Source organism: Triticum dicoccoides, chromosome 6B (assembly GCF_002162155.2).
Source record: "Triticum dicoccoides isolate Atlit2015 ecotype Zavitan chromosome 6B, WEW_v2.0, whole genome shotgun sequence".
Taxonomy (NCBI): domain Eukaryota; kingdom Viridiplantae; phylum Streptophyta; class Magnoliopsida; order Poales; family Poaceae; genus Triticum; species Triticum dicoccoides.
In genome coordinates this window covers 112,374,716-112,385,819 of record NC_041391.1, presented here as the reverse complement: position 1 = coordinate 112,385,819, position 11,104 = coordinate 112,374,716, and positions in this window count along the sequence as shown.

The following is an 11,104-nucleotide window of genomic DNA, read 5'->3' as shown; positions in this document are numbered from 1 at the left end:
AACTCTGGGTGGAATGGTAGGGGTGCCTGGAGAATCCAATGCTTGCCCTAGGGCGTCCCAGAGGACCCGTGTGACCACCCTACGGAATGCCACCCAGGCTCAAAGGGATCATATGATATTTCATTCCTAGAAACTTCTGTGTGTAGACACAAGCCATTATTGGTTCTGGCATAGTTGAGTAAGTTGTGGGAAACCTTTCCATGATAGGCTAGCAGATGTAGGGGAATTGTAGGTGTACCGACCTATCTATCGGTTAAGGGTATCTCTACGGAAAGATTATGTCTCGATCATCCAGTTCTCAGACATCAGGCAGTGTGAGGAATTCAATAGAGGAGATCGGGTCTTGTGGGAAAATGTGCGCAAACCTCTGCAGAGTGTACAAACTAATCATGATTAGCCGTGTCCCCGGTTATGGACAACTTTGAGTATCTAGAAGTATTTTATTGGTTGTTCTCATCACCTCATTTAATTAATGAATTGTGTTATTAATATTTTGGGAATTTTGGGATTGAGTTGGCGGAACCATCTCAATAATGGCATGAACTTTGTATTAATAAAAGTTATTCCTTTGTTGTAGGTAAAAATTAGCTTTATGCAAAATGAAATTTAGAGCCTCCACCAGCCACATATGCATATAGAGATATACATTTTCACTATTATTCTATTGTGTGAAATTGCCAGTACATTCAACATACTGGCCTACACGGCTACAACGTCTCATGTTGCAGGAATCATACGATGAGTAACTGATACGTTAGGGTTACGATGTCTACACTCAACTTTGCCGTTGGTGTTGTTGGAACTCCACAACTTTGTTGTTATTTCCGCTATATGGATTGAGATAATTGTATTTACATTACTTTATACATGTGATTGAACTCTGTTATAAATCCTTGAGTATTGTGTGTGTCAGCATACCGATCCAGAGATGACACTTAAGCAAAGAGACTTTGATCCATTCAGGTCGGGTTGCTACAACTATTGCTACTACCGCCGCCGTGAAGATGCTCATTTAATCCATTGCTATGGATGGATGGTGCTCGAACGGTGGATCCAGCCCTATGCATGGGAGGTACCATGCATGCATGCGCCAGTTGATTTTGCTTGGAGATAAGATGCCATGCATTTGTGGTGCTAGCAGTTAGTTAGATCTTTCTTTCACCACATGCAGCACCTTGTTTAACCTATGCTCCACGATTCCACGCTTTTTCATTATATTTCCAAGTTTAAATCTATTTTACATTTTGAACCAAAAGTACATTTTATGATACATTTTCATATTTTTGTTCTTTATGACGAGACCTTTGAAACGAGACCACTTTTGAATATAGTTCGAGAAAATTTAAAATTGAACTTCTGAAACATGGTGAAACACAATAAAAGTACACATAAGTATGCTATGCTTTGATAAACATAAGATAAGTTGAAAGTTTTGTTGCAATAAAATATATAAATAGTTACAAACTATTAGATTACTAAGAACCAGTTTGATATACATTGACGCACAATGTAACATTATGAAATGCAATGGAACACCGGGACAAAGAGTGAAACAAGAAGATCTTTTTTTGTGCACAATGAAACATTATTAATTTTTTCTCATGGAATTATTAAATTTGTATGGAACAAGTTTGAAGCATGGTGATTTAGTTGTCAAAACATTAACTTCTGAAAATATATTCAATATTGGTCTGGTTTTAAAGACCTCACTAGAGAAAACACAATTGTGCAAATAGAATATAAATCAAACTTTTATTTCAACACATATTAGGTATCTATTTATTTGAATGAAACTTAATCAGTACAGAATAGCATGCGAATGTATATTAGGCGAGAGAAAACATTTTAGCTGTCAGGCCCCCGACTCCATGCCACATCGATCTAGCATGTAACACCTCATATCACTTTGCGGCATCACACACGGCATTCCCACGGGTGTCGCCTTACCTTTGCCCGGGACCGTTTGCGCCTTTTGGCACACATATATGATAGTGTTGCTAGCATCCATAAGATAAGGAGCCTGGGCTGACATGGCTAGTCGTAAACCCAAAGTGGCACAGAATTACAGGGACAGGCATTCATGACCCAGCTTCGAACGTGTCGGTCATCAGCGAGTGAATCCGGGCTGTAGCACTGGGCTAGCATGACTCCGGTAAACCGGGCTATAGCGGGCTAACAGGACTCCGGTATTCATCGCGTGACATTTCCCCGAAGGGACAGACACGGGAACGAAGAAGGACACATGCCGGCCAGCCTAAGTGTTCCGAAGCAGTAGCAAGCTACCATGGCTCAGTGGAAGCACTGGGAGACATTTCCCAGTAAGAGAGGCTACTAAAGATAAACAACTAGATAGTCAGATCCCACACATACCAAGCATTTCAATAACATACACACAATATGCTCTATATGTGCAAATACAACATGGCATCACAACATGACTCTACGACTCAAGTATTTATTCATTAGGCTCCGAGGAGCGTGATATTACAAGCATGGGTCTCACGACCCAACATTCAGAGCATACAAGTCAAAGCACAAGCAGAAGCTTAACATGTCTGAGTACAGACATCTACAAATGAAAAAGGCTTAGAAGCCTGACCATCTACCAGATCCTGCCGAGGGCACAAGATCGTAGCTGAGGTGACAAGCTAAACATCGAAGTCCACGTGGAACTATTAGCGAGACTGAAGTCTCTCTGCAAAAACATAAAATAGGCAAACGTGAGTACAAATGTACCCAGCAAGACTTACATCAGAACTAACTACATATGCATCATTATCAACAAAGGGGATGGTGGGGTTTAATTGCAGCAAGCCAGCTTTGACTCGGTGGCTATCCTAAACTACGACTTCAAGTAACTCTTTTGGGGTGGTGCACACGAGTCCAAATATTCACCATATCAATACACCACTATGGATCCGCTCCTGTCTCCCTACGAGAACGCCATCCATAGCACTCACGCTTATCCTGCGTATTTTAGAGTATCCACTTTTCACTTGTCTATGAACTGTTATAGGCAACCCAGAAGTCCTTTACCACGGACACGGCTATTCGAATAGATGATGTTAACCCTGCAGGGGTGTACTTCTTCACACACGCTCTCACCACTTACCGCCATTTACACGACATGTACTCGACAACCTTCAAGCGGAAGCCCAACGAGGGTGTCGGCCACGACCTACCTCAACACTCAAGTCTCTAGTCCAGGTTTATCGCCTATTCAGGTTCCATCCGCAGGGAGTCCGGCCGTGGTTTCCACATACGGCCCCAAACAATGTGAACAGGGTACCAAGACACCTAACGGGTGCCCGGTGTACCCAGCCATGTACCTACCGCATCACAGCCCACCCCACGGTCAGCGCTGTCCACGGCCTCCAGTAGGCTACAAACACCAGAAACAACTTGCAACTCCTGGACAGAGGACTAGGGTGAATAAGAAGCCGACAGGGTCCATTGGTTTCGGGCCCAATGCATGGTAGTAACTGTATCATGGATCACAAACACAGAACTCAGTTCCTGAGGACTGCTGCAATGAGACAACCCACCATGTAATCCTACATGGCCTCTCACCGCTACCTTTACCAAATCGTGTTCACACACTTAGCTCACACACAGTAGGACATGTTCACACACCTCTGATTCATTCCCGATGAATCAGACCTGACTCAACTCTAAGCATGACAAACAAGCATGAATGAGTAGGCACAACAGGGCTCAAACAATTCCTACTCATGCTAGTGGGTTTCATCTATTTACTGTGGCAATGACAGGTCATGCAGAGGATAAAGGGGTTCAACTACCACAACAAGTAACAGATGAATCGTTGTTGTCCTAATGCAGTAAAAGAGAGCAGGAGCGAGAGAGTGGGTTTGTATCAGAATGAACAAGGGGGTTTTGCTTGCCTGGCACTTATGAAGATAGCATTGAGTCTTCATCAGTGTCAACGATCACAACGTCGATACAACGTCTATCGAGGGGGAACAACACCAACAAACAGAGAAGAAACACGATCAATGCAATGCACAATATGATGCATGCTATGACATGGCAATAAGAATGTGTGTTGGCTAATGCAAGTAAGAATAGATTGAGATCAGTCCATTTGAACCAAAGATTCAAATGCAAACCCATTTTAAGAGGTCATAAAAGTGCATTAACTTTTTCCACCTGAACAGCAAGGTTAATGTGTTCTAACATGCATGAAACCAGTGCAGATGGATAGATTGGATTTTTCTGATCATTTTTCATATATAAATTATTTCATTCAGAGTTATAGATTATTTTCTATGAATTTTAGAAGTTTAGGCAAATTTCTGGATTTTTCTGAATAAGAATAAATCCAGAAAAGGGCATTACTGCGTCAGCCTGACATCATCATGACGTCAGCAGGTCAACGAGGCACGGTCCGGATCAAACTGACCAGTGGGTCCCATCTGTCAGTAGTTAGTTAAACTAACTAAATTTAGTTAGCGCTAATCCTGGGTTAGTTAGCAGGGCGGGCCCCCCTTGTCATGGACCCAAGGGTCAAACTGGGCCCACCGGTCAACGGTCAGCGGGGGTCAAACCCATCAGCGACATGACACCGGCGAGGCCAGACGCTGTGGAGGGGCTCGGGTTTGTGTCTCCGGCGACCAAACGGGCGGCCGAGACCATCTACGGAGAGCTGGAAGCGAGCCGCGTCGTTTGGGGGTGGAAGTGGAGCTCGGGGAGGCCGGGAATGACGCCGGCGACGACCTTGGCGGTCGCCGGAGCTTGGGTGAAGTCGGGCTTGTTGCTGCAGTGGCCTAGGCAGGGCGACGCTAGCATCTACGGCTCCTACGCGTTACGGGGAGTGCGTTGGACACAATCCCGGGACCATATGGTCACCGGAGTATGACCAGCGACGACGCGGGTGGCGGCGCGTGCGGTTGAGCTTTGTGCAGTCGATGGAGAGGAAGACAGCAAGAACGGAGAGGATGGGAATGTAGCTGAGCTCACAGCGGTTGCGACGAGCTAGACGGCGAGGTCGGGGACGAGCTGAAGCAGTGGTGACGGTGAAAGGGATCTCCGGCGGCGCTCAGCAAAGACGAGGACGAGGCGGTAACTCCAGGGCGAGTGAGCGCTCGGGGCTGGGTCCGCTCGATGGAGAGGAGGGCGGCGGAGCTCCTGGACACGGTGGCGTGGCACGAAGACAACGAAGGGCACGGCTATGGCGACGGTGCGACTACGGCAGCGTCGGCCATCGTGGGAGAGAGCGAGGGAGAGAGGCAGGGGCGCGTGTGAGGTGTCCACGGGGTCGGGGCGGTGCCGCAGAGGCGCTTCGAGGCGTCGCGCTGGTGCGAGCGACGGCAGACAGGCAGGGTGGTGGCGTGGCGAGCGCGGCGGCATCGCGGTGTCCCTCCTCTGCCTACTGGCAGAGGTAGGTGATGACTAGCAGCGGCACTAGGCTGGGTCGGCCAGGTGGGCTACCTACTGGGCCGTCCAGGTAAGCCAGGTAAGTCTCTCTCTCTCTCTCTCTTGTTTCCTGTTTTCTATTTTTTTGCAACTTTGTGGCGTTATTAAAAATACAAAAACGTTTCCAAAAATCCTGAAAATAGTTGTGGGCTCTGTTAAGATTATTCCTGGCAGCCCACACTTAAGTTCAGAATTAGTTGAGCACTTAAAATAATATATAGCATTTAAATGCCCAATTGCAAATACTATATGGTTTAATTCAGTGACCAAATATGTCATGGAAAAATGTGCAACACCTCTGGTTATGGTTCTAGCATTTTCTAGAAATGATGAACATTTTTGAAAGCCATTTGGAATTCACTGAAAATATTTTAGTTGAACCTAGTGAAATCCTTTGATGCTAGGGTTTAGGCAATCCCCATTTCAAGTTTTATAAAATTTAAACATGATGCACACATGAAGTTAGCCTAGTGCAATGCCAGAAGCTAGGGATGTGACAACTCACCCCTACTAAACAAGAATCTCGTCCCGAGAGTCAGGCGTAGGGTAAGATGAAGGGGAAACGCAACTAACGCAATCTTCATGATCCAGGTTGCACTCCAAATGAATGTTGATTCAATCACCATCTTTGTCTTGTCGTCTTGCTCTGAGTACTCCAGCCAACATGACAACGAGAGGAGAAGGAGACTCTAGAAGGATCGATCTTCTCGAAGATCGAACAACTTAGGATCAACTCACGGAATGAGACATAGCAACATCACTCGAGCTGAGACACAAAACTCACATCTAGAGGGATGGAGTGGAACAAATGATGAGGGTTCACTAGGTAGACAACAATTCCATGCTTAAAAGGGTGGTGAACGGTTGTCAACATAGCGAGGAGTTGAGTTGCCATGATGCCACAGCGGAACATCCTGGAGGAGGGTGATTCGTAGATTATTACCTTAAGTGGCAAAATGAATTACCTTTGATATAGATATCACTAAGACTCTTTATACCAGCCTAAGGCAATTCTCGAGTGATCGTTTGGAGGGGGTTGGGTAGAATGGTATACTCGGAATAGAATGGATGATGTGGATTACCTTGTTGAAAACAACACAAGGGATGATTTTAGTAACTGGGGAGAAGCTCAACAGTAGAGAGTGAGTCCACTGTTTGAAAAGTTATAGCATAACCGAGGAAAATGAGAGCAATCCCAGTTAGTGCTGATGATAACACTTAGTGCTTGTGTGTGCTCTCAAGAACTTGAGCATTTCCATATTCATCAAGGTTTTACCAACATCCGTGTCAAGGATCCTGGCAACACAACGTACTACCATGATGAACAACAGTGGACGATGCAGATGCAAAGGAAGATAACACTTTCTCAGATTTCACCTTAGCAAGGCCAAGGAAACAAAATCTGGATGATCGACCGAGAGACATTTAGCACTCCACTTCTAATGTTCTCCTTGATGTGCTAGAGTATCCCAATCATAGATATGATCTGATATCTAGAACATCGGGTAAAAGATCGGACTTCGGGAACACCAAAAATCCATACGGCACAACTAGGGGGTAAATCCTACGAAGTCCTTAGGGGGAGGTGGCCAACTTCCTCAATCAAGGTACTACAATAATAGGTCTTCCGGCGGGGTGTGTTGGCCACGACATCCACTTACCGGATTACAGAGAGACCGATATTATAGTTCTTGGGAGATGTTCCAACCATCATATCTGCCTGAGATTCAGATCTGGTTGGTGTCAGAATAATCTGGACTCATCGAGTCTAGAAAGTAAAATGAAAGTTTGCAACACAAATTAACGAGATAACGTTGCGAGATTCTCGGGAAATGGACTACGGTAGTAAGCTCCAAAACATGAGCTAATTCTACTACAAACATGTGAACACGTTGTCCCAGACAAGCATGGCCACGTAGTAGTCTTATAACAAAACACGACCGAGTTCCGGAGGGGAACCATCATTAATGATATCAAAGTCTCCGCGCGGTAATCTAAAGTATTCACTTTAAATAGACTCCTTTATCTGGAACAAATCCATCAGTGGCTTGGTGTGCTACGGAATTCATATGGAACGAAGATGATCAGTCTAATAGACCACAGAATACTTCGCACGTGCATGACCGACTCGGGATGATTCCATAGGAAGTAAAAACATGCTTTCTCGAATTCACGGCGGCATCTTGCATCCAATGCTAGAGGAAGTCACTTCTTTCATCCAAACATAGGCTTCATGAACGAAACACGAAGATAATGCTTACAAAGTTTCCAACACTAGGTTGATGTTCAACATGAATCATGGGGGGACAAAATGCTGCTAATGGGCTCAACAGTAACTCATCGGAATTTCCATATCATTGGACTTCCACCATCATGCGAATAAGGTGATAGCATTGGTCAGACCCAAATAATAATAATAATAATGGTGTATGCTCGAGGAAACAACCACGAGTAAGACAACATTACGAACATCATTGGTTCTGCTTTGACCAGACGATAGCCCATACTCAAGTCAAAGTTTGTTAAGACAATAGGTTCAACAACTGATCATGAGGACCAATCAATGAAGATATCATCTTTCTTCAACACACACTCAAAAAATATCCCTTAAAATGAACTAAGTCGGACAAGCTTTCATCTTCCAACTCTCCAAGTTGTTGTTCAGCTTAGCCAACTAGCTCAGGGGTACCCAACACAGACTCTTCGAGAAGGGGTGGTTTACAAGAAACCAACTTGATCACGAACTCAACATAGCGGCCAGGTGACAACCTGGTAACACTTCTGAGAAGATATTCGGAAAATCGCGAACCACCGATATGTTACTAAGCTCAAGAACAATCTTGCCTTTCAGGGCAAGACAATATGATCAATTAAGCAAGGGATTGAAACCCTAACTCATTGATCGAAGAGTGCACCATAAATAAGGACTAGGTAGCACGATCTGTCCATTTAACACCCTAAGAATGAGGTTGTTGTCCATTTAACTACCAAGCAATAGAGTTGCTAGGAGTATAGATTTCACACATCACGATGCACTTGTCAGTGTTCCGGTTACAATAACACGGAACCGAGGAATGAATAATGATGGCGAGAAGTATCACTGCGTCAAGAGTTCATAGGATGGTGTGCAATTCCCATGACATTCTTGATATAAAGATGGTGATACTCCAAGGTAGAACAGAGCAAAAGCAAGATTAGCAATTTGATCTGCGGAGTACGACTGCTTTGACCCAATCCTGGAAATGGACAAGGTACTGGAGTTTGTTTCTCCTAGTCATTCCGGAACAGAATGGCTTGACGGACCACAAGAGTAATAGGTATCGATGAAGGAATGCACGCATACTCTTGACTATCAAATGATAGACGAGGGTCAGAAGACAACTAAGAGGGACAACTCAAAGAACATATAATTTTCTGAGTTGTGGATGCATAGATTAGTATGTCGAACCAAGTTCAACATGTTTCTTCCGGATAACACATGCAGAGAGGTAGGACTGGCAGAGTCACAATATAGCATGGAGAACTCATCGAGAGCACTCCTGTTGTGATCTTTGATCCAACAAACATTTACCGTAAGTGGTTCATAGTATTTGGAAGAAGGAAATACCACGGACCTCAAGCACTAATGCAAAAGTTACTAATTTCCTAAATAAAATAGCAAACACTATCAACAAGAGGTAAGTGGGGTGAATTTCGGGTTCAAAATCCAGAAGTAGAATACCTAGTACTAAGTGGCATCACGGGATGCTTTCGAGAATGATGGCCAGAATTATCACACCGGGAACACAAAACATGGTTAGATTACTAGATGGTTTCGTAAGACGCCTAGGGTCATAATAATAGCTTCAACATATATGTCGAGGCAACAAAGTACCTCAACTCACCGATTAGTGTGCTTAGTCTCACCAAAAGGACATCAGGAACGAAAAGAAAGGATTTGCAAATGCATCAGTCTATTTAGAGACCTGGGATGACTCGGAGAACATAACGGCTGTAAATGCTCAGAAAAGATTTGAGACATTCACAAGGATTTGCGTAGTCACTTAACAACATCATATCAAGGTTCTGGTTCAACTGAGAACATACTAAAAGTAGTAGAAACGGAATTGAGGCTTGAAACTATCAATCCTATAAGCCTCTAACATAGTAACTCGTCATCCTAGTAGATAGATGAGAAGCCAAGTTCCTAAACCACGTAGAAGAGAAGAGGATGACTCAGATCAGAAGGCCATGAGGTATAAGGAGTAAAAAGAGCCTTACGTTCCATCCCTCAATCAATTCCCTTACATAACTAAAGCATTCCTAGACTCAACTTCGACCAGTTTGGCTTGGTAATCCTACAGGCAGTCAGGCTCTGATACCAAAGCTGTCAGGCCCCCGACTCAATGCCACATCGATCTAGCATGTAACACCTCATATCACTTTGCGGCCTCACGCACGGTATTCCCACGGGTGTCTCCTTACCTTTCCCCGGGACCGTTTGCGCCTTTTGGCACACGTATATGATAGTGTCGCTAGCATCCATATGATAAGGAGCCTGAGCTGACATGGCTAGTCGTAAACCCAAAGTGGCACAGACTTACAGGGACAGGCATCCATGACCCAGCTTCGAATGTGTCGGTCATCAGCGAGTGAATCCGGGTTGTAGCACTGGGCTAGCAGGACTCTGGTAAACCGGGCTGTAGCGGGCTAACAGGACTCCGGTATTCATCGCGTGATATTTCCCCGAAGGGACAGACACGGGAACGAAGAAGGACACATGCCGGCCAGCCTAAGTGCTCCGGAGTAGTAGCGAGCAACCATGGCTCAGTGGAAGCACTAGGAGACATTTCCCGGTAAGAGAGGCTACTAAACATAAACAACTAGATAGTCAGATCCCACACATACCAAGCATTTCAATAACATACACACAATATGCTCGATATGTGCAAATACAACATGGCATCACAACATGACTCTACGACTCAGGTATTTATTCATTAGGCTCCGAGGAGAGCGATATTACAAGCATGGGTCTCACGACCCAACATTCAGAGCATACAAGTCAAAGCACAAGTGGAAGCTTAACATGTCTGAGTACAGACATCTACAAATGAAAAAGGCTTAGAAGCCTGACCATCTACCAGATCCTGCCGAGGGCACAAGATCGTAGCTGAGGTGACAAGCTAAACGTCGAAGTCCACTGTAATGCCCCAGATCCGATGCGCCAGGTGTTTGCCAGTTATTCGCCGTCGTTGCCATGTCATTTTCTTGCGTGTTGCATCTTTTCATGTCATCATCTGCATTTCATCTGCTTGTTTTTCAAAACTTGCATCCGTCCGGGTTCTCCTGGTTCTCTCCGTTGTCCGTTCGGAGTCCGAACCTCTCGCGCGCGCCCGATGCCCCTCTCAGACCTTGTTTCATGTGCGGGTGTTAAACGTTCTCGGTAGACCGCCTGTCAAGTTTCGTGCCATTTGGAGGTCGTTTGGTACTGCAACGGTTAACCGCGTAGCCCGAACCCCCCCCCCTCCCTTCTCTTTGCAGCCCAACACCCCTTCCAAAGTGGCCCAAAACCCATCTAACTCCCATCCATGCTCTCGGTCGTTCGATCACGATTGCGTGGCCGAAAACCGCTTATCATTTGGACTCTCCTAGCTCCCAGAATCTATAAATTAGTCCCCCATCCGAAAAT